The 13,557-nt window shown below is 41.1% G+C and overlaps 1 protein-coding gene across 1 annotated transcript in view; it reads right to left on the bottom strand.

The window, feature by feature from the left end:
- The window catches only part of CFTR (CF transmembrane conductance regulator), a 202,120-nt gene that overhangs the window by 176,142 nt on the left and 12,421 nt on the right, over positions 1-13,557 (bottom strand). The gene's annotated exons all lie outside the window — the stretch shown is intronic.

Genomic DNA, 13,557 nt, shown 5'->3' with positions numbered 1-13,557 from the left:
CTATAAGGAGATCCCATAAGACTGTCAGCTGATTTCTCAACAGAAACTTCGCAGGCCAGAAGGGATTGCATGAAGTAAGCTAATTAAATGTAAGGACCTACAACCAAGATTACTCTACCTGGCAAAGCTTTCATTTAGAATCTAAGGAGAGATAAAGAGTTTACCAGACAAATAAAAGGTAAAGGAGTTCATCATCATTAACCCGATGTTACAAGAAATGTTAAAGGTTCTTCTTTAAGTAGAATAAAGATCAAATATATGAATAATAAAATGGCAATAAATACATAGTTATCATACATTAAAAAGTTTTCCTAGTTTTACTTACATTTTCAATAACAGCAAAGGTATGGATATCTAGAATAACCTACCATGTTTCTATAGTGCTTTAATTTGTCAGAGAACTTTTCCATCATTATTATTTTTGAACATTGTTGCCCATTTTAGAGAAAAAGAAACTGGAGTTTATACAGGAAAGAGGTAGCTAGTTAGCCAATTCCAGAGCTGACACTACTCAAATTACATGAAACCCAACAGAGGAAGTATAGACATGGGAGATGTGAAGGTGGGAATTGTGAGTTAAAATGAACTGTGACAATGTTTCATGAAATAACATAGTCATAGTTATGACAAGTGACATAAACATCTCATATATCTTGTTTCTTGAGTCTTTTAACTGGGCAAGACTTTGGACTGGGCTGAAAAACATTATTTTACAAATAATCTATATATATATAAAATCTATATATATAAAGGCTAATATGCTAAGTGTCCCTCCGGCCGTCAGACTGGTCACTATGATGCACACTGACCACCATGGGGCAAGACGCTCAATGCAGGAGCTGCCAGCTGCAGTGACTTGGCAGCAGTTCTCAGATGATGCACCCCAAAACCAGAGAGGAAGGAGTCTGATTCCTTGCGGGGTTCCATGATTCCACCTTTTGCCATGGGTTATGTTGTTGCTGGGGCACTGTTGGCCCCGAATCTGGTTTACTGCACACTTGCGTTTGCATTCCACACCCTGTACGACAGCAACTTTGTAGAGTGCCCTCTTGCACTCCAGGACCCCTCAGGGGATGTTGGAGAGCCAGTTTCTGCCCGATCCTCGATCCCCGCAGGCCAGGCTGAGGAACCCCACCTGCCAGAGGAACCCCGCTCACTCTGCAGATGCCGGGGAGGGACCGCGGGAGGTTGCTCCAGGGCATGCCCAGCCTGTCTCACCCAGTCCTGCCCCACCAGCCACCTTCTAATTAATTTCCTTTCAATGTGCATGAATCCATGCACAGGGTCACTACTTGTTTATAAATTCAGCAGGAAAGCAGACATCCTAACCAAAGGACTAATCATGGACTCTATCAGAAGAGAGAATCAGTAACCCATCATACAGACCCAAGAGTAGCTCAGCTTGTTAGCACTAATATGAATTCTCTCTTCTTTTCATGTAATTATTCCTTTTCTCATAAAAACCCCTTGCTTCCATCTTATAATTAGGACACTATTTGGGTTTCTGCCTGAATCTGTATACCCAAATTTCAATTCTTTGATCCTAAATAAATATTTGTTACCTCTCAAAAAAGGAAGAAAGGAAGGATAGAAGAAAGGGGAGAGATGGAGGGAGGGAGGGAAGGAGGGAGGAAGGAAGGAAGGAAGGAAGGAATGAAGGAAGGAAGCCAGCCAACATACAGAAAACAACTGTCAACATCAGTTTGGAAAATTTTCCCAAATGTTGATTTTTTACTCTTAGAACAGATAAAATGTTAATTCTTATTATGCTGACTTTGACACTCTAAGCCAGTGATTCTCAACCTTGGCTGCACATTAGAATCACCTGAGAATCATTTTAAAATCCTGATTTCTGGGCCTCATCCTCCGGAAGTTCTGTTACTAATATTGTGGCCCCACCCCATAACAAAGAAACAGAATTTCCGGAGGATGAGGCCCAGAAATCAGGATTTTAAAAAGATTCCCAGGTGATTCTAATGGGCAGCCAAGGTTGAGAACCACTGCTCTAAGCCCTTTCAGATATGTCGGTGCCTGGGTGGCTACTGGAAGTGATTAAGATTGAATAGCCCATGGATTGATGACATGCAACAGGGAGTTGTGTAAATTGTTTACTTCCTGTTCCCAGAAGGAAAACAATTTCTGGAACCACTATGAATACAGAAAAAGTGGTAATGGTGATAGCATTGTAAAGAAACTGGCACTGGCATGGAAAGGCCACTTCTAACAGGTATACCTATCTCATTCACATGACTTGGATTTCAGGAACTCAACCAAACGAGAGACAACAAGCAATTCTACAAAATATCCTACCCATCTTGACAGATACCAGAGAAGAAACAAAGCATGGTGATAGATAGCCCATGCCCATGTACTATGGAAAAGGAGCCTCAGTGTTGTTCCATGGTTTCAGTTTGACTTTTATTCTATGTAGGCATGACGCCAGTAATAAAAAGAACAAAAATAATTTGTAGCTGAAACAAATGACTAAAAAATAGAATTAACTTCCCTAAAAAATTGTTGAATCCCGTATGAGTTAATTTTTAGGAGCTCTCTACAAACCAGAAAGACAAGTGATACCGCCGCTCTCAGATTTCTGATTTTTATTTCCATTGGCAATAGGAAATATATTTGAAACCAAGAAAATAAGGAAGAGGGGAAATGGACTGGCCTTAAGATTTTACAGCAGATACGCCACTGGGTTACTGGCTGGCATTTGTAAAAGCTCACAGAGAGAAACTTGTGTGATTGTCAGCCCTCATCACTATTACTGTTACTGCAGACAATCACACACTAGAGAACAGAGCAGTTTGAAGCATGGCCAGTGGTAGCTGAGAGGGAGAGAAGGAAAACAAGTTGGGCCTCTTCTCTCTAAGGCAGGAACAAAACATACTTCACGAGAGTGACACAAGGATATCTCCCACATAATATATTGATTTAACTTTGCTGGTATTTGTTTTATAATTATCCAACTTATTTGGTATTCCCTTCCTTTTTCCAGAACTTGGAATCCCTTATTGAAGCTCTTTGTACACCTGGTTTATTCTACCACCACCACTAGGACCCAAAGTAAACATTCTCTTATGGGCTTCTCTATTCTTTGGCAATAAAATAACCACATCCTTTCTGAGCCATGGTTTTCATTCTGGAATTAATTCCACATGTGGAATCAAAGCTACCTGATCTTTTTTTTCCAGTGGAGAGAGTTTCTGGCAGTGTGAAGATGACACTGCTCTTATGGGGACAGAAATCTTCTGAGAAGCTCTGGGCTGTGGAGTCAGGGACCTGTTTGGTATGAGCCACCATAGGCAAAGCACATGCTAGCTAGACTGTCATGACCTTCAACATCCAAATGACTTATACTTGCCTCACTGCATGTGCAAAAGTCTCACTACTTATTAAATCCTCTCTGACACTGCTTTCCAGTAACGGCCTTGAGGCAACTTTTCCCCAAGTTAAAAAAGTATGAGGTATACTTTCTCCCAGCATTGGTTACTTGAAGATGTTTATGTATTTGTTTATTTTGCTGTATGATGGAATGATAATGGGGGCTGGAGGTGGCCTTGGAGATGTTTTCAGATGAAGATGATCAAATAGCTCCAGGGTGACAGTGGCATACACTGCCTCAGAAAGACAAAGCTAATGATTTTGTAAACTCGGTCATGATAAAGTCGGTTTGTAGGCTTCCTCTTGGCATCACCTAACCAGATTAACAGTCAAATCCAGAACTTTTCTCACCTATCTCAGCCTTCTCTTCACTGGTTTGTGTGTGCTCCCTGCTCTGTTACACTGCTCCACATAGTGTTACTTCTCAGGGGAGTCAGAGGCTCTGCTCAGACCTCCCAGCCCAGCCAATTTCCCACCTTCTACCTCTATATGGAATTTGGTTATTGGTTGCATTTTAATCATTTTTATCTCCTGCTGTTATTATTTCACTCTCTAGAAAAACAAATCACAAATTATAGCATTAAAAGTTAAATTTACATCTTTATTTCTTCCCCCTTTGGTGAGGGGAAGCGCACGTATGTAGACACATTGTATGACTCGAGATTTAAGTTTCTGATCCTGTTCCTGAAGTTGTGGAGCAACATTAATGCTTTTTTTTCCCTTTTATTGGAGCCTTGATATTACTGAGAGACACTAACAGTAAAACCCCTAAAAAGTACCAGGGAGGAGAGCAGTACCTTAACCCTCACTCATCTCCACTGTGAATCCCAGAAAAAAAAGGAGCATGACACAGGCAGGGAATGGAGATTGCTAGTGGCTCAAGGTTTACCAAGGAAATAAGACAATACTGCAAGAAACTTACTTTAAATCCCCTTCACTTAATCTTTACTTTTTAAAAAAGATATAATCTAATAAAAGAGAAACATGCAAATTATATCATACCTCCACTACACCCTCCAGCCACGCCCACCAGCCAATCAGGAGCAAATATGCAAATTAACCCAACTAAAATGGCGGTTAATTTGCATACTAGGCACCAGTGGCCTGGGTCCCGGAAACATCATAGGGCACCCAGGTCACTCCGAGGTATGCCCCGTGTGGGCCCTGAGCAGCCTAGGAAGGGCCTGAGCCAGGGGGCTCCTGGGCAGGGCGAGCCTGCAATCAGAGCTGAGGGGGCCCCTGCCCAGGCCTAAGGCTTGGCCAGAGGCTTGAGGCCTGGGCAGGGGCGGAGCCTATGATCAGAGCGGGCTGGGGGTCCCCTGCCCAGGTTTAATGCCCTGGCCAGAGGCCTTAGGCCTGGGAAGGTGATCGCATGGGGCTGTGGGTCCCCTGTCCTGGCCTAACACCCCAACCAGAGGCCTGAGGCCTGGACAGGGGCAGAGCCTGTGATTGGGGGTCCCCTGCCCAGGCCTAATGCTGGCCAGAGGCCTGAGGCCTGGGCAGGGGCCGAGCTGGGGATCAGAGTGAACTACAGAGGAAACACCTTTTCTGACCGCTCATTGGCTAAGCTCCCTGTATGCCACTGGTTATAGTCTTAGTAACTTGGGTAATAAGAATCCAAAAAGGTGATCTAGGGTTTTTCCACCTCACTCCTGGAGAAAAAAATGAAGGTCTGCTGCTGGAGGACTAAGAAATGTCATATCCTGTCCTAGCTGGTTTGGCTCAGTGGATAATGCCTCGGCCTGCCCACCGCAGGGTCTGGGTTCAATTCTGACCAAGGGCATGTACCGTGGTTGCAGGCTCTTCCCTGGCTGGGGCCCATGTCAGGGCTCATGCAGGAGGCAACCAATCAAAGTGTTCCTCTCACTTTGATATTTCTCTCTGTCTTTCCCTTTCTCTTCCACATTCTCTAAAAATCAATGGAAACATATCCTCAGGTGAGGATAAAAAAAAAAATAATAAAGAAATGTCATATCTTATGAAAGACACATCTTGAAAATGCCTAAAGAAAGTTGTCATTTTTTATGGTGAAGGGACCGGAGTCCATGTTGATGAAAATACCTTTTTGGCTGCAGTGACTGGCAGTGGCTGCAGCAGCAGGGTGATGGGGCTGGCGCCTTCCCCTGATCACCTCCCACAAAGGGAGGCCAGACTGCGGCTAAGGCCTGCTCCCCAAGGGAAGCAGGGAGAGGGCCTAAGCCGTCAGTAGGACATCCCCCGAGGGCTCCCAGTATGTGAGAGGGGGTAGGCTGGGCTGAGGGACGCCCCCCCACCCAGTACACAAATTTCGTGCACCGGGCCCCTAGTGTGTATATATATATATTTCTTTATTGATTTCAGAGAGGAAGGGAGAGGGAGAGAGAAACAGAAACATCAATAATGAGAGAGAATCATTGATTGGCTGCCCCCTGCATGCCCCACACTGGGGATAGAGCCTGCAACCTGGGCATGTGCCCTTGTCCAGAATCGAACCTGGGACCTTTCAGTTCACAGGCCAACGCTCTATCCACTGAGCCAAACCAGCGAGGGCAATCTTCACTTTTTTCATATAAGCAACATATAGGTAAATAAAGGTCCACAAAATGCCCAATTGTGTGTGCTCCCTACCTTCACCCCGCCCCTAACCAACCCAATGCAACAAAACACACATTAATGATTGAATACTTACTAATCCTAATAAGCAATTTACAATTCAAAATGGTCAGCCTTGCAAGGAGGTCCATTAAAAACAGAAATTATAGCCCTAGCCAGTTTGGCTCAGTGGATGGAGCGTCGGCCTATGGACTGAAGGGTCCCGGGTTCGATTCCAGCCAGGGGCACGTGCCCGGGTTGTGGGGGGCGTGCAGGAGGCAGCTGATCAATGATTCTCTCTTATCATTGATGTTTCTATCTCTCCCTCTCCCTTCCTCTCTGAAATCAACAAAGAAATATATTTTTTAAAAAAACAGAAATTATAACACAAATCATGATAATTCCGTGAAAATCATTTTTATAGACATTTAAGAATTATTGTGACTGCAGAATGTCATGATCTCTTGCTTCCAGGGGCACTTTAGGGAAATAAACTTCAAAGAAAACATTGAGCCAGATTCTCTTCCTTTTGAACTCTGCAGGAGCTCTCACTGGATGAAATGTGTGATAATGTGGTGGCTCTTAACTTTTCAAAGAATTCTCCTATTATCATGATCTGGCAGCAAAATTTTTGGTTTTGTACCAATACCAAACAGGTGCCAGGTCACAATGAAGAAAAATTAATAACTTCTTCAAGATAAAACCTGAACTCTGTTTCTAAGCAACCTCAAATGCATTAAAATAGTTTCACATAAATTATGTATGTGAGTCTCTACAATCTTGGCTTAATTTTCCTCCCAGGTGCTTCATTCTTTCCTGTACTTCATCCACCTGAGCTGTGACTATGACTTGTCTGTTTACTGTCTGTCAATCCCTCCTGTCTCCAAACACACTAGACCAGGGGTCCTCAAATTTTTCAACAGGGGGCCAGTTCACTGTCCCTCAGACCGTTGGAGGGCCGGACTATAGTTAAAAAAAAAAATGAACAAATTCCTATGCACACTGCACATATCTTATTTTGAAGTAAAAAAAGAAAACGGGAACAAATACAATATTTGTATTTGCATGTAGCCCGCGGGTCATAGTTTGAGGACCCCTGCACTAGACTGTAAGTTCCCCCAGGGCAAACGCCTTACAGATTTTTTTAACTGCTTTATCCATTGCACCTACCACAGAGCATAGCACATAATCGTCACTCTATTATTTCTTAAATTGTTAAATTAATGTTAGCACATTACACTTTATTTGCTAGTGTATTCCCTTCATAAGACTAATTTCTTGAGGATGATGTAAGTATAGCATAGATCTTTGGATCTTTGTATAACATAGATGCATTGTCCTGTGCAGTGCATGGAACAGCATAAAACTGAATAAATTAATGTGCTAACTAATTAATTAGTCAAGCATATATGTTTACAGCCCATGTGAGGACACTGATATGATTGTAAATATGCTGCTCAGTCATTACTTCTGGTCAAATGTATTAAAAGCCAAAAAAAAATCAAAACATTTTTCAAGTCTATGCTAAATGCAAGGCAAATGTGAGGGTGTGTATACTGTTCAGAGACCATTCTTTAATATGTCCCTTTTCTGAGTCATAACTTAAAGCTGATAATCCTAAAGCTTCCAGTCAAGATTATTTCATTCTCAATACAATGTTCACTAGCAAACATGCTTCCTAATGTCTAGCCTTCATTCTATTTATTCATAGTGGAGATGACCAACATTTCATAAATGGAGAGTCATTCTTCAGTCTATTCAAGAGCAAACAGTCTCTTTATTTTGATCCTCCTTGACATGTCATTTGCTGTACTGCCCATTGTCTCCATGTCATTTATGTACCATTACAGATGGGATACACATAGCTTTTAGAAGGTTTCATAGATTAGAGTAACCCCCTACATCTATTATATTTCATAGTTTCAAATGCTTCCATGTCTTATTCTGCTACTGAAGACTCTTACTCTTATGGGTTCAATTGTGCCCCCCTGAAAAAGATATATATGAATCCTAACTCTCAGGACCTCAGAATGTAACTTTATTTGGTAACAGGATCATTGGAGAGGTGACCATGTTAAAATGAGTACATTAGAGTGGGTCCTAACCCAATATGACCGGTGTGCTTATTTAAAAAAAAAAAAAAGGAAATTTAGACACAGAGACAGACACAGAGGCAGACATGTGAAAATAAAGACAGAGTTCAAAATGAGGCCTTTTCAAATCAAGGACCACCAGAGTGCCAGCATCTCACCAGAAGCTGGGAAGAGGCATCGAACAAATTCTCCCTCACAGACTCCGAAGAAATCAAACATGTTGATATCTTGGTCTCGGCCTCATACTGCTAGCCTTCAGAACTGTGAAACAATACATTTCCATTGTTTAAGTCACCCAGTTGTTTGTACTTTGTTACAGCAGCCCTGGAAAACTGACACAAAGATCCTAAGAAGTGGGAAATTCTATATTTGGACAATGCACATAGAGCAACAAAATGAACAGAGATGATGCTCTTTTGATGAAAACCACCAACAAAACAAAGGTTTCAGATGGGGAATTGGGCGGGGGCATAATTCAGAGAAGGCACTGGGTCCAGTTCACAGAAGAGGAGGCTTAAAGTGGAAAAAATTACTTTCTTGGAGTCTGAGGTAAAGATAAAAAAGTACTAATTATAATGATCATGTTGATGACAGTGTTTACCATTTATTAAAAAAGCATCCTATGTCTGGCATTATTAGCTATCACTTAGTGTATGGAAAGTGCTTACAGAGAATGATGGTCAATTTTATATGTCAACTTAGAGGGTGTTTTTCAGTGAGATTTACATTTAAATTAGTAGAACTTGGGTAAAGCAGACTGGCCTCCATGATGTGGGTGGGCCTCATCCAATCATTTGGTGGCCTTCGTAGAACAAAAAGACTGACCTCCTCAAACAAGAGAGAATTCTCTTGTAGACTGCCTTCAGAGTCATACTGGAACATCAGCTCTCCTGAGTCTCCATCATACCAGTCTACCCTGAAAATGTGGACCTACCACCTACCTAATCAAGTGAGCCAATTCCTTATGATAAATAGGAATATCTATAGATTGATAAATATAGATATAGATTATAGAGATAGAGATATAGACATAGGTATAGATATAGATGATTAGATATAGATAGACATAGACATAGACATAAACATAGACATAGACATAGACATAGACATTTCCTATTGGTTTTGTTGCTGTGGAGAACCCTGACAAATAACCATATTAAATACTAAATGAATGTTAGATACCATAATAATGCTGAGCTGTGTTAAGATGAGGATAACTCATTATAGTGACGAATATAACATTATCAAAAGATTAAGTAAATTGCCTAAGATCACATTGTTATTAGTAAGACACAGAGGATTCCAGCCAGGTCTGTCTGATCCCAAAGTACGTATTTCTTCCACTATGTATTGCTACCTAAGAGTTGACACTGAGGACAGAGATAAAGTAGAATGTGAGATTATTTTCTTAGGGTATAGAAAGGATGACATGAGGAATTCCAGGGAATATCAAGAACAATCAATATGGGGAAACTAATTCAGTGGTTTTCACACTGTGGGCTCTAGCACATACTGTTTCCCAAAAATACCTCAAGGAGTTCACCAACTTTTTATTTGAATTGTTAATGTCTTACAATTTAAAAAACATGAGTTAAAAAAATCATACATTCTCAAATATGAAAATTTTAGCACAATGGATTCATCCAAACATTAGCCTGGACTGCCAGGCTAAATCACTTAGTGTCCACTATGTAGAGAGCTTCCTGACATCTCTCGGCACGTATTTAAACATATTGCAATCTGTCATTATTATTTCCACACTGCATAAGTAAGTGTGTCACTACAGGCACACGTGGGCCAAGCTCGGTTAATATCTCTGGTATGCCTGCTCATACAAGGTTTCATCCCAGTATAACAGAGAGTTGTATAATCCCCAGAAAATAACAAGCCAGGTGTGATATTATCATGGTTTTACAGTACTTTACCATGCTTGCTCAACAATAAGGTGACATTGATTATAAGACTGATCATCAATTTAATAATAGCCTTTCCAAAAAGAAATGTTACATTAAATATACATAGTTTTTTCAGGAAATTTTCAGTATTATATTCCTATGTATACAATTATCTGTCAGTTTCTACTTCAGAACCATAATTAAAGTTTTATTCTAAGCCTTCTTCACATTGAGGTAAAAATATTCTTTTGAATCACTCTTGACTATTCACAGCTACAAGTAGGGTTACAGTGACAAGCTACATTCTTAACACCTTCAACTGTAGGATAGGCAGTATAATTTCAAAGCACAGTGAAGTTCTGAGCTTGGGCAACTTCTACCTGAATTACAGCACTTGGTATCCCAGACAAACTTCAGAGTAAATATTAACCACTTCTTTCAAAACTAGATCACAGAGTAATCTTTCTCAAGCAATTGTGGAGCCCAGCAGGTTTGGCTCAGTGGACAGAGCATCAGCATGAGGACTGAAGGGTCCCGGGTTCAATTCTGGTCAAGGGCACATGTACAGGTTTCGGGCTTGATCCCCAGTAGGGGGCGTGCAGGAGGCAGCTGATCAATGATTATCTCTCATCATTGATGTTTCAATCTCTCTCTCTCTCCCTTCCTCTCTGAAATCAATAAAAATATATTTTTGAAAAAAAGAATGAAACTGTGAAGTGCATCCAATGCAAATAATTCAGTAGAGGTCACAGAAATATATGCTTTCTATGCATTGCTAAATCCCAAACTACAATTTATTCCTGAGCCTAAGCTGACAAGTTTCTTTCTTTGAAGCTCCAATTGGCTTTAATTAAGCAATTCGTGAATAGGACAACATCCCATTTAGCAACTAGAACTTACTCCCTGACAAATTTCTTTTAACGTCAATTATAAGAGGTATCTCAATTTCAGAACCATAACATTGTGAAAAATGCAAGCATGTAGGAACAAGAACACAGCACACATATATGTTGTATATTCACTTTAGCCCTTATGTGGGGTCAGGAGGCTTACCGTAGCTTTGTAGTTATGGAAGGGATCTTGTCTTATTGTTACTTTTACTTATATATATCACAATTATATGGAAGATTTCATTTGGAAATTAGGATTCACTGATAAAAGTGTTTTTTTTCAACGTGAGAAACACTGCACTAGGAAAATCCAAGAATTATATACACAAAGTGTCAAACATGAACTTGAAGAGCCATCTGCCAGGTGTTCTCACTCTTCCTTCAGCCCCAAGAAAGAGAATAAGACTAAACATAGAGAAACAGATGACCCAAATGATGAACTAGGGATTGGTGATCATAGATGGACATCCAGAAGGGTGTGGCTGATAGTGAGAGGAACTCTACACTGACTGAACCTGGAATGCAGCTGAGGGCATGAAGTTAGTAAGGTAAGAAGAGTAGATGCAAAAACTCAACAGAAAGCCTGGTTCTGTAGTAGGTTGGAGGAAACAATGAGGGTGATGGCTACTACCTGATGGAACAAATCCGGATAAGAAACACAGTCAGGGTCGAATTTTGTGCAACTGACAATGTTTGGCTACTGGTAAACTTTTTGCTGACCACATCTTTTACTCTTCAGCTAGACATTTAGAATTTTAAAGACCTCATCCTATCTAATAAAAGACAAAAAGGGTAATTAACCGTACCTCTGCTACGCTTCCCATTGGCTAATCAGCAAGATATGCAAATTAACTGCCAACAAAGGTGGCGGCTGGCAGCCACGCAGTTGAAGCGAGCAGGAGGTTTGCTTGCTCCAGTGATGGAGGAAGCCAAGATTCCCCGCCTGCCGCGGCCCAGCTCTAAGCTCCGAAAGCAACAATGTTTCAATTATAGAAGCTAAACAAACCCCAGATACCTGCTTTCAGCCAGCGGCCTCAGAGCTGGGAGTGCCAGTGACGGCAACAGAGTTTCAATTATAGAAGCTAAACAAACCCAGATACCTGCTTTCAGCCAGCCATGGCCTCAGAGCTGGAGCAGGCTCTCAGTTCCAGTGACAGCCATAGAAGGTAAATAAATCCCAGAATAAAAGAAAAAGAAAAAGAAAAAAAGGAGAGGCTGGAAGCTTCAGTCACCCGCCAGCCTGAAAACGGCCCTCAGCCTCTCACCCAGGCTAGCCAGGCACCCAAGCCGGACCACCACCCTGATCCAGGACACCCTTCAGGGCAAACTAGCCGGCCCCCACCCATGCACCAGGCCTCTATCCTATATAGTAAAAAGGTAATATGCAAACTGACCCTAACAGCAGAAAGACTGGGAATGACTGGTCACTATGACACACACTGACCACCAGGGGGCAGACGCTCAATGCAGGAGCTGCCTTCTGGTGGTCAGGGCGCTCCCACATGGGGGAGGTCTGCTCAGCCACAAGCCAGGCTGATGGCTGCCAGTACAGCGGTGGTGGTGGGAGCCTCTCCTGCTTCCTCAGCAGCACTAAGGAAGTCCGACTGCAACTTAGGTCTGCTCCCCGCTGGCAAGTGGACATCCTCTGAGGGTTGCTGGGATGCCAGAGGGATGTCTGATTGCCATCTTAGGCCCAATCCCCCAGGGAGCAGGCCTAAGCCAGCAGGTGGTCATCCCCCGAGGCGTCCCAGACTGCAAGAGGGCACAGGCCGGGACCCCGCCGCCCCGAGTGCACAAATTTGTGTGCAACGGGCCTTTAGTTAACCTATAACAATGCTTCCCCCTACCTCACCCAGAGTCAAGAAGTAGCTTGTCACAGGGACTTAAGCAAATCAATAATGGGAGGGCATGTTTCTGACACTTTTAAGAACTGAGTTTAATGCTTACTTAAATGATATTATTTATAATGCTTGTATCAAAATATAATAAATTTTGGAGAGAAAAAAATATTAAAATTTATATACAAAATGAAGTAAAATTATATAATTCACCAACTCCATTCTAGCTTTTTGGATATTCTGATGTACTGGTTAAGAATAGAGTTTTAAAACGATGCCATTATATGGATAGCAATACTAATAATGTAAACTAAATTACTTAGTGGAAATATCAGTTTAGTTATCAAATGAGCAAAGACAAATATAATTTTATTTATTATTTACATTTTACTTAATGATATCAAGGTTTTATTGGTTTCCTATCCCTGAAAAATAGCAAATTTAATCTATATTCCAGTTGTACATTAAGGAAAAAACTAATGTCTAATAGAGTAGAAAAACTTTTTTCCTAGCAAAAACAACTTTGGTAATTTTCTTTTTGCCTGACATGAATTAGCTAACTCCATTTCATTTTATAATAAATTGTTTCCTCAATAGGACAACAGATTATAAAAACACATTTTCATAATTATTACTTTGTGTCTGGGAATTTCATCAGTTATTTTGTAGTCTCAATACATATCAAAATTACCAGTTTCCTGTACCTAAACATTCCATGACAATGGAATGCAATCCTTTTAGATAATAGTATCTCTAAGGTAAATAATCTCACCAAATATCAAATTATGGGGTCACAATCTGTAAAAATAAAAAAAAATTAAAAAAAGAATAGAGTTTTAGATTTAGATCAATCTAAGTTCACATCCTGTCTTCAGGGTAATTAGCT

This window comes from Myotis yumanensis, unplaced genomic scaffold, assembly GCF_028538775.1.
Source record: "Myotis yumanensis isolate MYYU_CA2020_CCGP unplaced genomic scaffold, mMyoYum1.0.hap1 SCAF_9, whole genome shotgun sequence".
NCBI lineage: Eukaryota > Metazoa > Chordata > Mammalia > Chiroptera > Vespertilionidae > Myotis > Myotis yumanensis.
The sequence above is the reverse complement of the archived record's forward strand: the minus strand, read 5'-3'. Positions and strand labels throughout refer to the sequence as shown.